Raw genomic sequence first — 22956 nt, 5'->3', positions numbered from 1 at the left:
CTTTAGGATTTGTAACATAGATTTTTAAACTTAAATTTTGAAAACAATTGTATTGAGGTATAATTCACATACCATATATTTCACCAAGCTAAAGTGTATCATTTAATGGCTTTATCATATTCACAGAATTTTAAATTATCACCTTAATCAATTTTAGAACATTTTCATGACCTCTAAAAAGAAATCCCACACCCCTTAGCCATTCCCACCTTCACTCTCCATTCCAAGGCAACCATTCATCTAATTCTGTCTCTATAAATTTGCCTATTGTGGACATTTCATATAAATGCAGTCATACAATATGTGTTCATTTATGGCTGCTTTTTTTTTCAATTAACATGTTTTCAAGCATGTCATAGCATGTATCAGTACTTTGTGATATGGATATACAATAATTTATTTATCTATCATCTTAAGTGTTCCATATTTGGGGTATTATGAATAATGCTGCTGTGAATATTCATGTGCAAATTTTTGTGTGGACATATTTTTGCATTTCTCTTGGCTGTATATAAGATATGGAATTTCTGGGTCATATGGTAACTCTACATTTGATCATTTGAGGAACTTCCAGATCATTTTCAGAAGCAGCTCCATCACTTTACATTCTTACCAGCAATGTGTGAGTGCTCTAATTCCTCCACAACTTCACCCACACTTGTTATTCTTTGTTATCACACTCATCCTAGTGGTTATGAAGTAGTTTCTCATTGCGGTTTTCACATGTATTTCCTTGATGTGTATTTTACATCTTAAACTCATTACAATCTGCCTTCAAAATACATTATACTACTTCATGTATAGTATAAGAACCTTACGAGGAGAGAGGCTTAAAGATGGTGGCATGAAAGGTGAGAAAGAAACCTCCCAAAACCACATATAATATGAAAATATAGCAAATACATCTAATCCTGAAAGAGCAACAGCAAAGAAGGCTGCAGCAGACTATCTACACCTAGGGAATATAGCAAACCTCAAGGAAAAGGGGAATGTACCAAAGCCTTGGTCTGGTGGGACCCGAGCACTCCTCCCATCCCAGCTCACCAGCAGGAGGAAGAGAAATGGAGTGGGGTGGGGGTGGAGGCCTAGAACTTCTGAACATGCAGCCCTGGAGATCTGCTCTGAGAGCATGCACCTACATTACATGGTGCTCTGGAGATTAGTGGGGTCTGAAAGCTAAGACAGGTAGAATACTTGGAGAGACTGAGATTCCAGTCGCTTGTGGAAAACACATACACAACTGGTTGCTCTGGGACAAAAGAAAGGCGGGCATTGTGAGAGACTTCCTAACAGCAACAGGGCTGCAAAAAGGGCAGTGACTGTACAGAGCTCGCTACTCAGGAGAAAGGACAGGTGAACAAAATTGTCCAGGCTCACTCAGCCCAGCAGCTTGGGAACTGTCAGGAGCTTCAAAAGCTCCATCCCCCTGGCTGCCTATGCAGCTATGAGTTCCCCCACCTTGATACACAGTCTGCTGAGCGTTCCTCCCGGGTGGCACCAGCTCACAAACTGGCTGCCCCCACCACTGCACCAGGCCAGCCAGAGGGTAGCCCACCATCAGCAGCTACAACTGCAAAGCAAAGCAAAGAGGCTTCTTCCATTGTGCTTAGCCCATTGGCCCTGGCAGTGCAGGCAGGCACTGTACCCAGGAAGCAGGAAAGACCTCTTTCCTCCTGACAGGCACCAGCACCCTCACCTTTGAGCCCCACCATCACCTAGGGCTGAGAAGCTCCAGAGAGTAGAGCTTCTGGGCACTAGGGGGCGCCATATACAAATATGAAATGTCAGAGGAACCTGGTTCAAACAAAAATCCCTCAAACACCAGAAAAAGGGCCAACTGAATCAGAACTCACCAATCTTCCTGAAACAGATTTCAAAATAAAAATAAAAAACAGGCTCATGGAGCCACAAACAGAAAAATATTCAGGACTTCATGGAAGAATTCAAGAAAGATATAGAAACTTTGAAAAATGCAGTATCTGAAATGAAACATACAATGGAGGGATTTAAAAGCAGATTAGATTAAATAGAGGATACAGTAAATGAAATAGAAATTAGAGAACAGGAATACAAAGAAGCTGAGGCAGGAAGAGAAAAAAGGATCTCTAGGAATGAAAGAATATTGAGAACTGTGTGACCAATTCAAACAGAACAATATTTGCATGATGGGGTACCAGAAGAAGAAGAGGGAGGAAAAGGGATACAAAGTGTCTTTGAGGAGGTAATTGCTGAGAACCACCCAAATCTGGGGAAGGACATAGTCTCTCAGAACATGGAGGTTCACAGATCTCCTAACACAAGGGACCCAAGGAAGACAACACCTAGACATATAATAATTAAAGTGGTAAAGATGGATGCTAGAGATGTATGTAAGAAGTGGGTAGTAATTCTATGTCTGGAGAAGACCCTGGTGTGTGGCTTAAGAGGGAAGCACAATTCTGTGGAGTTCACATATTCCCCCAGCAACCTTCTCCACTTTGAGTTTGGAAGGAAGACCATTAGACAAGATTTCTTGCTCTGATTCTGGATGGACACATGTACCTGAAAATCTCTGGAAAGAGACTGTCCTGGAAATTGCAGAATTCTGGTCCTCCCATCAATCTCCTTTCTAGCTGGTCTCTTAAGACTCAGTGAGGATTTAGGAAGAGGTGGTGCCTGACTAGGTGCTCCTTGCTGTACACCAGTCAAAGGAGGAACTTCCAGCCATTCTGATACATCCCAGGGAGTTTTGGTTATCTCAAGAGACGTCACAAAAATAATTTGAACTCATTTTCATTGTATGGATAAATACATCATTAAAATCCAGCAGAGGGGTTTAAAGGTGTCAGAAAAAAATCAAATGCCTGGACTAGGCATTCTTACAGTGCAAAACTTTAAGTATAATCACCTTTTCTAAAGAATCATATATAAGAGGAGAAAGCATGGTTCTCTGTATTTCACAGAAGCCACTCAACTAAGACATCATACACATATAAAAGGACACTTACCTTTTAGGAAAGAAGTAACTGCATAACTCCACCTTTTCCTCCAATTACATTTTTTAGGCATCATTTCAATTTTTGTGCCCAGACACTCCCTTTCATTCTATCTAATGTAAACTAGATATTTTATTTCCACATTGCCCTAAGGAACAGGTTTTTATCTAGACTTTGGTTTTGCCATTGGTTTTGCCTAGAATTTAACCCTTGGCTCTAGTTTTCTTTCAGAAGAGTTTTATTTACCTCTTGTTTCCCTTAGCTGAGTGAACAAGGTTGTGGAAAAGTGGCCTGGGGGCCAATAGTTTGGGGTTAAGAGCTGGGGGGAGGCCCAGATGAAAATAGTTATTTCTATATAACTTAGGTTATACCATGAATTTATCTGCAAAACTGCAAAGGGTGGCCAAGGGGCTGAAGTGTCCAGGGAAGAGGGAAGTAGAAAGGGTAGTACGCTGTGGGAAGTGGCTATGCCAACTTGGCTCCCACATAATACTACTGATTCTTCCCTAAGCTGCCAATCACTGTTTACATTGAACTAATACCTGACTTGATGTGCATATCACCTTTTCCAGATTCTGCTTTGAGCAGTACTATGTAGAGAAGGCATGGGTTATTCAAAAAATTGGTGTAGAAAATTTTTCTTGGTAAAAAATTAACAAAATTATATTCTTACCTTACACTACATACTTTAACATAATGCAAATGACTAAATGGAATAGTTAAAAACTGGAAATCCACTTTTCACTGGAAAATACAGGTGAATATTTTTAATATTGAGGTAGAGAATATCCTCACTCCTAAAGCAATGATTTTTATTACAAGTGATCAATTTAACTGCATAAAAATATATGCATCCTACATGTCCAAAACAAATATAGCCCTTTAAAATATGGTGATTAGGGTTAAAATTTTTACACTTTATAAGAGGTTTATTTTGATGCACTTTCTCACCCTTTCTTTGCATAATGAGGACCAATTTGGAGGGCCCCTTCGCAGCTATATATATATACAGCTATATAGAGTTGGGGGTCTCCTGTTATGTTCTTATCTCAGAGTTTCTGGTTTACTAATATGGAGCATTGATAAACTCATGTACTTGTACTCCTGAAATGCATTGCTTTTATATATTTATTTGGCCTTTACTATGATGTTTGGTTTTATGTTTTTGTTTTACGTTAAAGGCTGAGTAGATAAAAAAAAAAGATCAAGGATAAGGACAGAGTATTAAAAGCAGCCAGAGAGAGAAACAACATCACATACAAAGGAAAACCCATCAGGATATCATCAGACTTCTCAAAAGAAACTTTACAGGCCAGAAGGGAGTGGCATGATATATTTAATGCAATGAAGCAGAAGGGCCTCAAATCAAGATTACTCTTTTCAGCAAGATTATCATTTAAATTTGAAAGAGGGATTAAACAATTTCCAGATAAGTAAAAGCTGAGAGAATTTACCCCCCCACAACAAATCAGCTCTACAGTGTATATTGGAGGGACTGCTGTAAGTGGGGGTATTCCTAAGGCCAAAGAGCCATCACCAGAGGAAATAAAACCACACTCAGAAAGTATACCAACTAATTACTAAGTAGATGTGAAATCAAATCAACTACCCCCAAAGGTAGTCAAGAGATAGACAACAAGTACAGAATATGATACCTAATATATAAAGAATGGAGGAGGAAGAAAAAGGAGGAAAAAAAGAACATTTAGCTTGTGTCTGTAATAGCATACTAAGTGAGTTAATTTAGACTATTTGATAGTAAGGAAGTTACCCTGAACCTTTGGTAACCACAAGTCTAAAGCCTGCAATGGCAATAAGTACATACCTATCGATAATCACCCTAAATGTAAATGGACTGAATGCACCAATCAAAAGACATAGAGTCACTGAGTGGCTAAAAAAACAAGACCCATCTATATGCTGCCTGCAAGAGACTCAGTTTAAACCCAAAGACATACACAGACTAAAAGTGAAGGGATGGAGAAAGATACCCCTATTAGAAAAAGAAGCAGGAGTTGCAGTGCTCGTATGAGACAAAATAGACTTCAAAACAAAGAAAGTAACAAGAGACAGAGAAGGACATTATATAGTGAAAAGTGGTCAGTCCAACAAGAGGATATAACCACAAATATCTATGCACCCAACATAGGAGCACCTAAATATGTGAAACAAATAACAGAATTAAAGGGTGAAACAGAATACAATACATTCATTTTAGGAGACTTCAACATACCACTCACTTCAAAGGACAGATCAACAAGACAGAAAATAAGTAAGGAGACAGAAGCACTGAATAACCCATTAGAACAGACGAATCTAACAGACATCGACAGGATATTCGACCCAAAAGCAGAAGGATACACATTCTTCTCAAGTGCACATGAAGCATTTTCTAGAATAGATCATATACCTGGCCACAAAAAGAGCCTCAGCAAATTCAAAAAGACTGAAATTGAACCAATCAACTTCTCAGACCACAAAGGCATGAAATGAGAAATAAATTACACAAAGAAAACAAAAAGCCCACAAGCATATGGAGGGTTAACAACATGCTCCTAAATAATCAATGGATCTATGACCAAATAAAAACAAAGATCAAGCAATATATGGAGACAAATGACAACAATAATTCAATACTGCAAAATCTGTGGGATGTAACAAAGGCTGTGCTAAGTGGGAAGTTTATTGCAATACAGGCCTACCTCAGGACAGAAGAACAATCCCATATGGACAGTCTAAACTCACAACTATTGATACTAGATAAAAAAAAAAACGAGGCCCAAAGTCAGTAGAAGGAGGACATAATAAAAATTAGAGCAGAAATAAATAAAATAGAGAAGAATAAAATAATAGAAAAAAACCCAGTGAAACCAAGCACTGGTTCTTCAAGAAAATAAACAAAAGAGATAAACCCCTAACCAGACTTTTGAAGAAAAAAAGGAGAGTCTACACACATAAACAGAATCAGAAATGAGAAAGGAAAAATCACTATGGACACCACAGAAATACAAAGAATTATTAGAGAATACTATGAAAAATTACATGATAAACTGGATAACCTAGAAGAAATGGACAACTTTCCAGAAAAATACAACCTTCCAAGGCTGACCCAAGAAGAAACAGAAAATCTGAACATAACAATTACCAGCAATGAAATTGAATTGGTAATAAAATAACTACCTAAGAACAAAACTCCTGTACCAGATGGCTTCACTGATGAATTTTATCAAACATTTAGTGAAGACCTAATATCCATACTCCTTAAAGTTTTCCAAATGTAGAAGAAGAGGGAATACTTCCAAACTCATTCTACCAGGCCACCATCACTCTAATACCCAAATCAGACAAAGACACCCCCAAAAAAGACATTACAGACCAATATCCCTGATGAACACAGATGCAAAAAAACTCAACAACATATTAGCAAGTCAAATTCAAACATTTAGTGAAGACTTAATATCCATACTCCTTAAAGTTTTCCAAAATGTAGAAGAGGGAATACTTCCAAACACATTCTATGAGGCCACCATCACTCTAATACTCAAATCAGACGAAGACACCCCCAAAAAAGACAATTACAGACCAATATCCCTGATGAACACAGCTGCAAAACAACTCAACAACATATTAGCAAGTCTAATTCAAAAGTATATCAAAAAGATCATCCATCATGATCAAGTAGGATTTATTCCAGAGATGCAAGGATGATACATATTAGAACATCAATATTAGAAAAATACAACATCATACACCACATCAACAAAAAGACAAAAACCACATGATCATCTCCATAGATGCTGAAAAAGCATTTGAGGAAATTCAACATCCATTCGTGATAAAAACTCTCAACAAAATGGGTATAGAGGGCAAGTACCTGAACAAAATAAAGGCCATATATGACAAACCCACAGCCAACATCATAGTTAACAGTGAGAAGCTGAAAGATTTTCCTCTAAGATTGGGAACAAGACAAGACTTCCCGCTCTCATCACTTTTATATAACATAGTTCTGGAGGTCCTAGCCATGGCAATCAGACAACACAAAGAAATAAAAGGCATCCAGATTAGCAAGGAAGAAGTTAAACTGTCCTTGTTTGCAGATGACATGATATACATAAAAAACACTAAAGAATCCATTCCAAATCTTCTAAAACTAATAACAGAATTCAGCAAAGTTGCAGGATACAAAATCATTACACAGAAATCTGTTGCATTCCTATCTACTAATGATGACCTAGCAGAAAGAGAAATCAGGAAAACAATTACATTCTCAATTGCATCAAAAAGAATAAAGTACTTAGGAATAAACCTAACCAAGGAAGTGAAAGACCTATGCCCTGAAAACTACAAGACACTCATGAGAGAAATTGAACATACGAATAAAGGGAAACACATCCCATGTTCATGGATAGGAAGAATTAATATTGTCAAAATGGCCATCATGCCTAAGGCAATCTACAAATTCAGTGCAATCCCTATCAAAATACCAACAGCATTCTTCAATGAACTACAGCAAATAGTTCTAAAATTCATATGGAACCACAAAAGACCCTGAATAGTCAAAGCAATCCTTAGAAGAAAGAATAAAGCTGGGGGGATTAAGCTCCCTGACTTATACCTTTATGACAAAACCACAGTAATCAAGATAATTTAGTACTGGCACAAGAACAGACCCAAAGATCAATGGAACAGAATAGAGAGCCCATATATAAACCCACACTTATACAGTCAATTAATATATGATAAAAGTGCCATGGATATATAATGTGGAAATGAAAGCTTCTTCAACAACTGATGCTGACAAAACTGGACAGCTACATGTAAGAGAATGAAACTGGATTATTGTCTAACCCCATACACAAAAGAAAACTCAAAATGGATCAAAGACCTGAATGTAAGTCATGAAACCATAAAACTCTTAGAAGAAAACATAGGCAAAAATATCTTGAATAGATTAAAGATGGTGGTGTGAGAGGAGAGACAGAGGCTTCCTCCTAAAACTGGATACAACTAGAAAATTTAATTGGTGCAACTAATCCTGAGAGAGCAACAGGAAAGAGGATGCCATCAGACTGCACACACCTGGAGAAAAGAGCAGACCTCAGCTAATGGGGTAACATACTAGAGCTGTGGCTCTGCAGGACCCGAGTCCCTCCCCCACCCCAGCTCACCGGCGGGAGGAAGGCAAACATAGCAGGGAGGGAGTGGAAGGCTTGGGACTGCTGAATACCTAGCTCTAGAAATCTGCTCTGGGAGCACAAACCTACATTTCATGGTGCTTTCATGAGACTCTCATGACCACTGGGTTGTAAAGTTAATACAGGCAGAGTTCCTGGGGAGACTGGGATTCCAGCTGCTAGTGGAAAGCAGGGATCCATATCTGGCTGCTCTGGGACAAAAACTTATACCTGTTTGCTCGGCCCACTGGCTCAGGCAGTGGAGACAGGCACAGCAGCCAGGAGGTGGGGAATAGCTCTTCTCTACCCCCAGGCACCAGTACCACTCCCCTGCAACCCCCGACATTGCTTCAGGGGCTGAGTGAATCCAGAGTAGAGCTTCTGGACACTAGAGGGCGCCATATACAAACATGAAACGCCAAAGGAACCTTGTCCAGAGTAAAATTGTTAATACAACTCCTGAGAAAAGATTTAAATGATCTGGACCTTGTGATTCTTCCTGAAAGGGAGTTCAAAATAAAAATCATCAACATCCTAATGGAGGTACAGAAAGACATCCAAGAATTCAGGAATGAATTCAGGTCAGAGATCCAATCGTTAAAGAACACGATGGAGGGTATTAAAAGCAGGTTAGATACGGTGGAGGAGACACTAAATGAAATAGAAACTAGAGAAGAGGAATACAAAGAAGCTGAGGTACAGAGAGAAATAAGGATCTCTAAAAATGAAAGAATATTGAGAGAACTGTGTGACCAATCCAAGCAGAACAATACTCACATTATAGGGATACCAGAAGAAGAAGAGAGAGAGAAAGGGATAGAAAGTGTCTTTGAGGAGTTAGTTGCTGAAAACTTCCCCAATCTGGGGAAGGACACAGTCTGTCAGGCCATGGAGATCCACAGATCCCCCAACACAAAGGACCCAAGGAAGACATCAGCAAGACACATAGTAATTAAAATGGGAAAGATCAAGGATAAGGACAGACTGTTAAAAGCAGCCAGAGGCAGAAATAAGATCACATACAAAGGAAAGCCCATCAGACTAACATCAGACTTGTCAGCAGAAACCTTACAGGCCAGAAGGGAGTGGCATGATGTATTTAATGCCATGAAGCAGAAGGGCCTGGAACCAAGATTACTTTATCCAGCAAGATTATCATTTAAATTTGAAGGAGGGATTAAACAATTTCCAGATAAGCAAAAGCTGAGAGAGTTTACCTCCCATAAACCATCTCTGCAGTATATTTTGGGGACTGCTATAGATGGAAGTGTTCCTAGGGTTGGATAACTGTCACCAGCGGTAGTAAAACCACGGTAGGGAGGGTGGAGCAGCTGATTGAGGCAAATGCAAAATTAAATTGACTATCCCCAAAGTCAATCAAGGGATAGACAAAGAGTACAGAATTTGATACCTAATATATAAAGAATGAAGGAGGAAGAAAAAGGAGGAGAAATAGAAAAGAACCTTTATATTGTGTTTGTAACAGCATACTAAGTGAGTTAAGTTAGACTATTTGATAGTAAGGAAGTTACCCTTGAACCTTTGGTAACCACAAATCTAAAGCCTGAAATGGCAATAAGTACATACCTATTGATAATCACCCTAAAAGTAAATGGACTGAATGCACCAATCAAAAGACATAGAGTCACTGAATGGATAAAAAAACAAGACCCATCTATATGCTGCTTACAAGAGACTCACCTCAAACCCAAAGACATGCACAGACTAAAATTCAAGGGATGGAAAAAGATATTTTATGCAAACAATAGGGAGAAAAAAGCAGGAGTTGCAGTACTAGTATCAGACAAAATAGACTTCAAAACAAAGAAAGTAACAAGAGATAAAGAAGGACATTACATAATAATAAAGGGCTCAGTCCAACAAGATGATATAACCATTATAAATATATATGCACCCAACACAGGAGCACCAGCATACGTGAAACAAATACTAACAGAACTAAAGGAGGAAATAGAATGCAGTACATTCATTTTAGGAGACTTCAACACACCATTCACTCCAAAGGGCAGATCCATCAGACAGAAAATAAGTAAGGACACAGAGGCACTGAACAACATACTAGGACAGATGGACCTAATAGACATCTACAGAACTCTACACCCAAAAGCAACAGGATATACATTCTTCTCAAGTGCACATGGAACATTCTCCAGAATAGACCACATACTAGGCCAGAAAAAGAGCTTCAGTAAATTCAAAAAGATTGAAATCCTACCAATTAACTTTTCAGACAACGAAGGTATAAAACTAGAAATAAATTGTACCAAGAAAGCAAAAAGGCTCACAAACACATGGAGGCTTAACAACATGCTTCTAAATAGTCAATGGATCAATGACCAAATTAAAATGGAGATCCAGCAATATATGGAAATAAATGACAACAACAACACAAAGCCCCAACTTCTGTGGGATGCAGCGAAAGCAGTCTTAAGAGGAAAGTATATAGCAATCCAGGCATATTTAAAGAAGGAAGAACAAACCCAAATGAATAGCCTAATGTCACAACTATCAAAATTGGAAAAAGAAGAACAAATGAGGCCTAAAGTCAGCATGAGCAAAATAATAAAGATCAGAGAAGAAATAAACAAAATTGAGAAGAATAAAACAATAGCAAAAATCAATGAAACCAAGAGCTGGTTCTTTGAGAACATAAACAAAATAGATAAGCCTCTAGCCAGACTTATTAAGAGAAAAAGAGAATCAACACACATCAACAGAATCAGAAATGAGAAAGGAAACATCATGACAGACCCAACAGAAATACAAAGAATTATTAGAGACAACTATGAAAACCTATATGCTAAGAGGCTGGAAAACCTAGAAGAAATAGACAACTTCCTAGAAAAATACAACCTTCCAAGACTGACCAAGGAAGAAACACAAAATCTAAACAAACCAATTACCAGCAAAGAAATTGAAGTGGTAATCAAAAAACTATCCAAGAACAAAACACCCGGGCCAGATGGATTTACCTCGGAATTTTATCAGACATACAGAGAAGATATAATACCCATTCTCCTTAAAGTTTTCCAAAAAATAGAAGAGGAGGGAATACTCCCAAACTCATTCTATGAAGCCAACATCACCCTAATACCAAAACCAGGCAAAGACCCCACCAAAAAAGAAAATTACAGACCAATATCCCTAATGAATGTAGATGCAAAAATAGTCAATAAAATATTAGCAAACCGAATTCAAAAATACATCAAAAGGATCATACACCATGACCAAGTGGGATTCATCCCAGGGATGCAAGGATGGTACATTAGAAAATCCATCAACATCATCCACCACATAAACAAAAAGAAAGACAAAAACCACATGATCATTTCCATAGATGCTGAAAAAGCATTTGACAAAATTCAACATCCATTCATGATAAAAACTCTCAGCATAATGGGTATAGAGGGCAAGTACCTCAACATAATAAAGGCCATATATGATAAACCCACAGCCAACATCATACTGAGCAGCGAGAAGCTGAAAGCTTTTCCTCTGAGATCGGGAACAAGATAGGGATGCCCACTCTCCCCACTGTTATTTAACATAGTACTGGAGGTCCTAGCCACGGCAATTAGACAAAACAAAGAAATACAAGAAATCCGTATTGGTAAAGAAGAAGTTAAACTGTCACTATTTGCAGATGACATGATATTGTACATAAACAACCCAAAAGACTCCACTCCAAAACTACTAGAACTGATATTGGAATACAGCAAAGTTGCAGGATACAAAATTAACACACAGAAATCTGTGGCTTTCCTATACACTAACAATGAGCCAGTAGAAAGAGAAATCAGGAAAAGAATTCCATTCACAATTGCATCAAAAAGAATAAAATACCTAGGAATACACCTAACCAAAGAAGTGAAAGACCTATACCGTGAAACTATAAGACACTCTTAAGAGAAATTAAAGAGGTCACTAACAAATGGAAACTCATCCCATGCTCTTGGCTAGGAAGAATTAATATTGTCAAAATGGCCATCCTGCCCAAAGCAATATACAGATTTGATGCAATCCCTATCAAATTACCAACAACATTCTTCAACGAACTGGAACAAATAGTTCAAAAATTCATATGGAAACACCAAAGACCCCAAATAGCCAAAGCAATCCTGAGGAAGAATAAAGTGGCGGGGATCTCACTCCCCAACTTCAAGCTCTACTACAAAGCCATAGTAATCAAGACAATTTGGTACTGGCACAAGAACAGAGCCACAGACCAGTGGAACAGATTAGAGACTCCAGAAATTAACCCAAACATATAAGGTCAATTAATATTCGATAAAGGTGCCATGGACATACAATGGGGAAATGACAGTTTCTTCAACAGATGGTGCTGGCAAAACTGGACAGCTACATGTAAGAGAATGAAACTGGATCACTGTCTAATCCCATACACAAAAGTAAATTCAAAATGGATCAAAGACCTGAATGTAAGTCATGAAACCATAAAACTCTTCGAAAAAAACATAGGCAAAAATCTCTTAGACATAAACATGAGTGACTTCTTCATGAATATATCTCCATGGGCAAAGAAAACAAAAGCAAAAATGAACAAGTAGGACTATATCAAGCTGAAAAGCTTCTGTACAGCAACGGACACCATCAATAGAACAAAAAGGTACCCTACAGTATGGGAGAATATATTTGTAAATGACAGATCCGATAAAGGCTTGACATCCAAAATATATAAAGAGCTCACATACCTCAACAAACAAAAAGCAAATAATCCAATTAAAAAATGGGTAGAGGAGCTGAACAGACAGTTCTCCAAAGAAGAAATTCAGATGGCTAACAGACACATGAAAAGATGCTCCACATTGCTAGTTATCAGAGAAATGCAAATTAAAACCACAATGAGATATCACCTCACACCAGTAAGGATGGCTACCATCCAAAAAACAAACAACAACAAATGTTGGCGAGGTTGTGGAGAAAGGGAAGCCCTCCTACACTGCTGGTGGGAATGTAAATTAGTTCAACCATTGTGGAAAGCAATATGGAGGTTCCTCAAAATGCTCAAAATAGACTTACCATTTGACCCAGGAATTCCACTTCTAGGAATTTACCCTAAGAATGCAGCACTCCAGTTTGAAAAAGACAGATGCACCCCTATGTTTACGGCAGCACTATTTACAATAGCCAAGAAATGGAAGCAACCTAAGTGTCCATCAGTAGATGAATGGATAAAGAAGATGTGGTATATATACACAATGGAATATTATTCAGCCATAAGAAGAAAACAAATCCTACCATTTTCAACAACATGGATGGAGCTAGAGGGTATTATGCTCAGTGAAATAAAGCAAGTGGAGAAAGACAAATACCAAATGATTTCACTCATCTGTGGAGTATAAGAACAAAAGAAAAACTGAAGGAACAAAACAGCAGCAGACTCATAGAACCCAAGAATGGACTAACAGTTACTAAAGGGAAAGAGACTGGGGAGAATGGGAGGGTAGGGAGGGATAAAGGCGTGGAAGAAGAAAGGGGGTATTATGATTAGCATGTATAATGTGGGGGGTGGGGGAATGGGGAGGGCTTTGCAACACAGAGAAGACAAGTAGTGATTCTACAACATCTTACTATGCTGATGGACAGTGACTAAGTGAAGAAACAATCCTCATTTCCCTGGGTGATAGGGGTTCCTCAAAATAGCTGCCCAACAGGATTTCAGAACTACCACAGATGAGTGTCTGCCTCTGCCATGTTTCTCCTTCAAAAGAGAATCTTTACTCTGGTTATACTGTCCCTTCAGGCATAGGTCATTAGGCCAAAAGAAGCCACATCTGTAATGATTTATATATATATATAATTACATGTCCCTCAGAGAATCTGTGTTTTGAACTGGATGCCCTGACCAAATGGAGCTTTTGGTTTTGTATATCTTGCTAAGGGGTGAGTGTATTTTGCATGTAAGAAGGAAAATTAAAAGCCCTCTGCACCCAAAGTGGGTATAGAGCATGAGTGAGAAATACACTCGTTTTAAGTCACTAACATTTTGAGAATGTCATTGCAGCAAAATCTAGCCTGACCTAACACAGAAACAAATAAGAAAAGATAAACAGAAAACTGGTTGTCTTCAACCAAAAAATGAAAGAAAAGGAAATATTTTAAAATAAAAAATCTAAAAGTGACAATCTTTAAACAACATTTATTTTCAAAATTTGGCTAATCTAGCCTGACCTAACACAGAAATAAATAAGAAAAGATAAACAGAAAACTAGTTGTCTTCAACCGAAAAATGAAAGTTAAGGAGCCAAGGTGGAGTAGAATTGTTGAGAATAGAATAAGGTAAACGACTCCTTAAAGTGGTAGCTGAGGTGATATTTGCATTGAGATTCCCACTGAGAACAGGGGATCACATCTTTTACACATTCTCACCCTAGAACCTAACCTATAATAGGCATGTAGTAAATATTTGAAGTATTGAATTCAGATCACCTCTCAAATATAGTATTTGCATTTGAATCTTTACCTTGGGTTCTGGAAGAACACAAATTGAGAAACCCACTTAACCAAACTTAGAATAATCCCTTAGTACCATGTAATACCCAGATCTTACTCACATTTTCCTAGTTGTATCAAAATTATCTTTCTATGGTTGGTTTGTTAAAATCAGATTTTGAACAAACTGCATTTGGTTGTTTCTTAAGCTTCTTTTAATCTAGAGCAGTCTTTTCTCCTTCACCTCTTTTTTCATACCAATTGACTTGACTGCAGAGACCAGATTAGTTGTCCTGTAGAATTTCCCACATTCTGGATCTGTCTGTTTCCTTCCTTACACCTTCTATTTCCTATAATGAAAGTTACCTTTAGAAACTTTCAGATTCAACTTTTTTGGGGACAAGAATATTTCATAGGTAGTGTTATCTGCTTTCATATTGATTACATTAGGACACTATTACCTGATTGTCCTACTTTAAATGATATTAAGATTGATGAGAAGGTTCAGCTAATTCATCTCAGAGGGTTCAACAGGAAGCCTATGCTGCTAAAAGGCATAGTCCATGTGTGCATTACAGAGACTTTTCTATGACTTTGGGGGTCAGCTATTAAGTTTATTTTGAACATTTTGTAGGGTCAAGTAATTTAAAATAGCCTTTAACTGTGAAAGTCTAAAGAAATGAAATTTCATGTCTTAGAATAGACCCCAAACTTAGAATAGCCTCTGGAGGGAGAACAGCCCTGCTGATAACCTCGTTTGGGTTTTTGACCTCCAGAACTGTGAGAAAATTATTTTCTGTTGTTTTGAGCAACCTTCGGGAACAATATAATTTTAGGTCAATTCTTCTGTTGATTGCAGCCAAAGATATCTTGATTAATGTAAGAATTTTCTTTTTAAAGTTCAAACTAAATATATGAAATAAAGGTATTGGTAGAAATTCAGGAAAAGATACTTGAGTCCCTGAAAATTCTTTCCATAGGCTTTCAAACTAAGATTGATACTAACGTTCAGGTCTCCTGGTGGGGGGAGTAAGGGATTCATAAGAAGACACTGTCACACCTTTATAGAAAACTGTGGGCCATGCCTATTAAAACTAAATAAAACACAACAATTACTCTAAGATTCCATTCCAAAGAAATAACCAAGTACAACAAGAGTAGATACAGATAGATGTAGATATAGATGCTGCAGTAAACATCTGTATTACAAAAGTTGGTGACTTCCACTAATTAATTATTTTTTACAGGTGTTTTTTCTAATTATCCATTAGTAGGAAGCTGGATACAATCCTAAATTGCAAAACACTATGAATATTTTATTTACTCTGTGTCACAAAACACTATGCATATTTTATTTACTGTTTTCCAGCTTTAGTGAAATACTAATTTTAAGGTATATAACATGATGATTTGATGCATGTATATATTGCAAAATGATTACCACATTAAGGTTAGTTAACACCTCCAATCCCCTCACATAATAACCTAGTTTGTGTGTGGTGATAACTTTTAAGATCTACTTTCTTAACAACTTTCAAGTATATAATATAGTATTGTTAATTATAGTCACTATGCTATACATTAGATCCCCAGAACTTACTCGCCTTATAGCTGGAAGTTTGTATCCTTTGACTATCTCTCGGTTTGCCACTGCCCCCAACACTACCACCACCTGCAACCACCATTCTACTTTCTCTCTTTGGAGTTTGGCTTTTTTAGATTGCACACATCAGTGAGAACCTACAGGATTTGTCTTTCTGTCTGACTTACCTCTCTTAGCATAATGCCCTCAAGATCCTTCCATGTTGCAATCCTTTTTTATGGCTGAATAATATTTCATTATATATATAAACCACATTTTCTTCATCCATCAGTTGGACACTCAGGTTGTTTCCATGTCTTGTACTATGTGGACTTCTAAAAGTGGAAAATCAGTGTGGAAGTGATCTCTAAGCTATTTTTGAAGGGACAGTATAACCAGAGTAAAGATTCTCTTTTGAAGGAGAAACATGGCAGAGGCAGACACTCATCTGTGGTAGTTCTGAAATCCTGTTGGGCAGCTATTTTGAGGAACCCCTATCACCCAGGGAAATGAGGATTGTTTCTTCACTTAGTCACTGTCCATCAGCATAGTAAGATGTTGTAGAATCACTACTTGTCTTCTCTGTGTTGCAAAGCCCTCCCCATTCCCCCACCCCCCACATTATACATGCTAATCATAATACCCCCTTTCTTCTTCCACGCCTTTATCCCTCCCTACCCTCCCATTCTCCCCAGTCTCTTTCCCTTTGGTAACTGTTAGTCCATTCTTGGGTTCTATGAGTCTGCTGCTGTTTTGTTCCTTCAGTTTTTTCTTTGTTCTTATACTCCACAGATGAGTGAAATCATTTGACACTTGTCTTTCTCTGCCTGGCTTATTTCACTGAGCATAATACCCTCTAGCTCCATCCAATGGTAGATTTGTTTTCTTCTTATGGCTGAATAATATTCCATTGTGTGTATGTACCACATCTTCTTTATCCATTCATCTACTGATGGACACTTAGGTTGCTTCCATTTCTTGGCTATTGTAAATAGTGCTGCAATAAACATAGGGGTGCATATGTCTTTTTCAAACTGGACTCCTGCATTCTTAGGGTAAATTCCTAGGAGTGAAATTGCTGGGTCAAATGGTATTTCTATTTTCAGTTTTTTGAGGAACCTCCATACTGCTTTCCACAATGGTAGAACTAATTTACAGTGCCACCAGCGGTGTAGGAGGGTTCCTCTTTCTCCACATCCTCGCCAACATTTGTTGTTTGTCTTTTGGATGTTGACCATCCTAACTGGTGTGAGGTGATATCTCATTGTGGTTTTAATTTGCATTTCCCTGATGATTAGTGATGTGGCGCATCTTTTCATGTATCTGTTGGCCATCTGAATTTCTTCTTTGGAGAAGTGTCTGTTCAGATCCTGTCCATTTTTAATTGGTTTATTTGCTTTTTGTTTGTTGAGGTGTGTGAGCTCTTTATATAATTTGGATGTCAACCCTTCATCGGATATGTCATTTATGAATATATTCTCCCATACTGCAGGATGTTTTTTTGTTCTATTGATGGTGTCCTTTGCTGTACAGAAGCTTTTTAGTTGGATATATCCCACTTTTCATTTTTGCTTTTGTTTCCCTTGCCCAGGGAGATATGTTAATGAAGAAGTTGCTCATGTTTATGTCTAAGAGATTTTTGCCTGTTTTTTTCTAAGAGTTTTATGGTTTCATGACTTATATTCAGGTCTTTGATCCATTTTGAGTTTACTTTTGTGTATGGGATTAGAGAATGATTCAGTTTCATTCTCTTACATGTAGCTATCCAGTTTTGCCAACAACAGTTGTTGAAGAGGCTGTCATTTCCCCATTGTATATTCATGGCTCCTTTATCATATATTAATTGACCATATATGCTTGGGTTAATATCTGGACTCTATTCTGTTCCACTGGTCTATGGGTCTGTTCTTGTGCCAGTACCAAATTGTCTTGTTTACTGGGGCTTTGTAGTAGAGCTTGAAGTTGGGAAGCGAGATCCCTCCTGCTTTATTCTTCCTTCTCAGGATTGCTTTGGCTATTTGGGGTCTTTGGTGTTTCCATATGAATTTTAGAACTATTTGTTTCAGTTCGTTGAAGAATGCTGTTGGTATTTTGATAGGGATTGCATTGAATATATAGGTTGCTTTAGGCAGGATGGCCATTTTGACAATGTTAAATCTTCCTAACCAAGAGCATGGGATGAAATTCCATTTATTAGTGTCCTCTTTAATTTCTCTTAAGAGTGTCTTGTAGTTTTCAGGGTATAGGTCTTTCACTTCCTTGGTTAGGTTTATTCCTAGGTATTTTATTCTTTTTGATGCAATTGTGAATTGAGTCGTTTTCCTGATTTCTCTTTCTGCTAGTTCATTGTTAGTGTATAGGAATGCAACAAATTTCTGTGTATTAATTTTGTATCCTGCAACTTTGCTGAATTCTAGTAGTTTTAGAGTGGATTCTTTAGGGTTTGTTATGTACTGTATCATGTCATCTGCAAACAGTGACAGTTTGACTTCTTCCTTACCAATCTGGATGCCTTTTATTTCTTTGTGTTGTCTGACTGCTGTGGCTAGTACCTCCAGTACTATGTTGAATAAAAGTTGGGAGAGTGGGCATGGCTATCACATTTTATCTGGCATTCCTAGACCTAGAGAATGTACTATGGTGGGAAAATTATTTTTCCAGATAAATTTAAAACTTTCAAAACTAGCATACCAATTTTCCCAAAAATTGTTAAAGATACACAAATTGTCTTTTCTTCCTACACAGAATATTCCAAATGTAAGTTTTTCCTCCTTTCTCATTATTATCGCCATTGACTGTTCACCAGTAGTTCCCTTGTTTTAGGTCCCACACTGAAGCTCTAGGGACAGATGGTGCAGAACATCAGGCTAAATTAGAACTGGCCATAAGCAGACACTTGTAAGTTCAATTGCAAAAAACTGTAGTGTGATGGTTACAACAGATAGAGTTGATGATGACATGATTACTATCTCCAGGACATTCTTACAGAAAAATATGTAATCAAGTAAGTTATAATAAGATATAGTAATATACAAAAATAAAAATACATACCACAGGCACAGACTGTACAGAGGTTGGGTTACTGGCTATGCACTGGGGGCATCAGGGAAGGCTCCAGCCATAGGCTGCAATATAAGCTGGATCTTGCAGTATGAATAAAATTTTGTCAGGAAAAGAAAAAATAATGCATTCTAGAGCAAAGAAGCAGCATGTGCAAAGACAAGTGTGAGCTAATCTCCAAAGACAGCCCCCAACATTCATTCCCTTCCTACATGCTTATACAGATTTCTCCTGCTAGCCAAGGGAGTTCCTGTGAATGAAATGGTGTAAAGCAAAGAGACAATTACCATTCATTTATATGGAAAAAATTTTTAAGTATACCCAGACCCAAAAAATAACCTCTCAGGCTTTTCCGATACATTATGAAATGTTGCTAACGGATGCACAAAATTAGCTGAGATAAAACACAGATCCTCACACAGCTCAAAGTGATGGTGGCCTGACACTTGAGACATTGAGTGTAGTTCCCTGGGAAGGAGATGGCAGTGCCTCTGGGGTGCACACTGCCTCTATAATGACTCTCTGCAAATCAAATGCTGAATGCTTTTTTGGCTTTTTGCCTTTTTTGGTAAAAGCAAAAATCTTCCCCAGATTTCTTTCTATTAGTGAAACAGATACTAGCACAGGTCTTTTTGTAAAAGCAAAGAGCTGTAATGTGAACTTTTAAAGTGCAAGGGACAACTGTATCTTCTCCTTTTAAATCTGGACTGGTCCTCAAATTGCTCTGAATAATAAATAGAATGTGGTGGAAGTCATGTTCTGGGACTTCTGAATCCAGGGATTAAGAGTAGTGGCAGTTTCCACCTCCTTCAAGAACATTCTTGAGACACTCCTTCTTAGAATCCCACCATGCGGAGGAGAATCCAGGAGCTGCAACTGACCACTCCAGCTGAGACTCCACCTGACATCAGTGCCAAACACCAGTCAGGTGAGCAAGCCACCTCGGACCTTTCATTCCAGTTGAATCGCCAGATAACAACTGTAGCTTCAGGTGACATCATGTGAAGCAGAACTCATCAGCTGAGCCCAGGTAGTTCACTGTGAGAAAGAACATGACTGTTGTTCTAAGACAGTGAGTTTTAAGTCATTTCTTATGCAGTGATAGGGTTCCTGGAGGCTCCAGGAAGTTCTCATAATTGCTCATCACTAGGCAATATTGTTTGCCTTCCTTTTTTTGCTTTTTCAGTTCTTCTAGAAATTTTACTACCTAATTCCTTACATTAAATCACTCTTTGCTTGAAATACCTTGAGTGGCTTGCTTTTTTGGTTAATCATATAGTATAAATCTTGTTATCCTGAATTCCTAGAACCAGAGAATGTCCTATGCCCTTGGCGGGAGGAAGGTTCCAATCATTTCAGCTCTTTCAGTATTGAAATACTATTTTCCTGAAGGTTTTTCTTAAATGATTTATACATGGACCTTTCTTCTTAAGTTATAGCACATAAAATGTAATTTTTTTCTTCTTTTCCATTATCTTCACCATCAAGTATTTACTGATCTGCTGTGTACTGTACTACAGTTCTAGGAGCAGATGGTATGAAATAACAGGTGAAATGAGGGCTGATCACAAGCAGATGTTTGTAAGTTCAACTGGAAAAATCTTACTGTGTCATTTGCTAGAGATACTGAGATGATGCTATGGTCCCTGTCCTCTAGGAGCTCCCACTGTAACAGAAACAGATTTGAAATGAAAAATTATAATATGGTATTCTGGATTAAAAAATAGAAATATGTACTACAGGCAGAGATAGTCAGAGAAAGGGTGACTACATATGGAGACATCAGGGAAATCTTTACATAGGAGCTAAAATTTAAGCTGGATCTTGCTGTCCAGCTAGAAATCTGTCAGGTGAAGAAAGGAAAAGGTAATTTTGGAGTGAAAAAGAAGAAAATGCCAAGAAAGAAGTGAAGTGTAAAAAAGATACATTAGTCAGTCTGATTTCAATGTAACTGAGAAAGTATAGAAAAAGTTGATTGTGTTGTGAAAATATACTTCATGTAATGCTCAAGAGTTTGGACTTTTATAAATACTGCGATCATGTAAGAGCAGAATAGTCTCATTCATTTTTGTATTTTTGAGAAATAACACTAATAGCAACATGAAGGGACTCTGTTGATCACAACAAAGAGGGACTGACAGCAAGGCCAGTTAGGAGGCTACGGCTAGATTCAGGTGAGAACATCAACAGGCTGTGAAGTGAAGGATACTAATTGTCGGACCTCCAAGGCAGCATGACTGTAAAACTGTGAAATAATTCCTACATTAAAGGTGGAGGCAGCACTTTCTCCCAGGGTTACTCTCATGTATTAATAACTGCTGACTTATCAGTACCATTAAGAACACAATTATTAGTTTCAAAATTGTAAATAATTGGCCACAGCTACCAGACTTTGTCTCCTACTTGTATATTAGTAAGCTTGTTAATGGGATATGAAGGAACAGGGAGGGGCCCTGCAATAAAAAATTTTAATTGGCCTTAGTTTTTTTTTTGAGTACTGTTTATTCAGTGATCAATAGCAAAATGTTAATTTCCTAATAGATGTGCAGAGAGCTGTTACAGTACAAATAATAATGGAGTGGGGAAACTTCACAGGTGAGGGTACAATGTTATGCAAAGGGCCACAGTAAGATAAGATAAACATGGCTGCCTGAGGCACAACATGGGGAGGGAGAAGACCCAGCACCCAGGCTAGCGGCAGAACGAGCTCAGGAAGGCCATCCTCTGGCATAGCACTGACCCCAGGCAGAACGTGGAACATAGCTCTTAACAGCTCTGCAAGTTTGTGCTGCTGAATCACAAGCTCCACGAGGATGGGGTCTCATGTGCCTCATTCTCCACTACATTCCCAGCATTAGGCATGACATAGTTGTGCAATAAATATTTGTTCAACGGAAAAGAGAGTCAGGGGGCAGGAGTCTGAGCTAATCATCTTGCAGGTGGATACAACACTCAGAAAAATGAGTCTGAACTGCCAACACAGGATAGAATTTTGCCTTTACTCCCCAGCTTGCTCAGGAGGTGGATGTGAACATCTCACTGAAGGAGAAAAACCTTAATCTGAACCGAAACTCAGGATATTCTTTCCTTAGAAGATGGCAAGGGAAAGTGTAAGCACCATCTGGGTAGAAGACGAGGGAGCTGTACTCTCTGGAATCTCAAACCAGGCCCTGCCCCTTTCCTGTTTGAAAATGAATGGAAAGAAAATGAGGCCCATGCCTTTCTGTGCCCCTCAGTGAGTATAGGTGGACTCCCCTCCACTGGCATCACTGTCCCATCTTCTCCAGCACATTCAATGAGCAACATGGGCATCTCAGCAGGGTGCCCTTACTGCACAGTGGACGTCTAGCAATGCTGAGTTTTCTGGTGCTGGCTGAGGATGGACCTCTGGTTGAAGCTCCTCCCACAGGCAGGGCAGTGGTAGGGCTTCTCCCCAGTGTGCAGCTCAGGCCTGACGCTCCTGGGGGAGTGAGCTCCTGAGCTCCCTGAGGGTTTCCTGGGGGCCAGCTGCCTCCTGGTAGTGAAACTGCCGAAACCTCAGATGAAAAGTCTCAGGACTAGGGTCCTACCTTCCCTGGCCCCATGGAAACTCATTCTCCAATTTTACCACAGGAACACCCATCTGCTGCTGAGGATCTTATGCCATCCCTGGACGCTCTTTGAGCATCTTCACACTCCCTCCTAGAAG

This window comes from Manis javanica, chromosome 4 (assembly GCF_040802235.1).
Source record: "Manis javanica isolate MJ-LG chromosome 4, MJ_LKY, whole genome shotgun sequence".
NCBI lineage: Eukaryota > Metazoa > Chordata > Mammalia > Pholidota > Manidae > Manis > Manis javanica.
The sequence above is the reverse complement of the archived record's forward strand: the minus strand, read 5'-3'. Positions refer to the sequence as shown.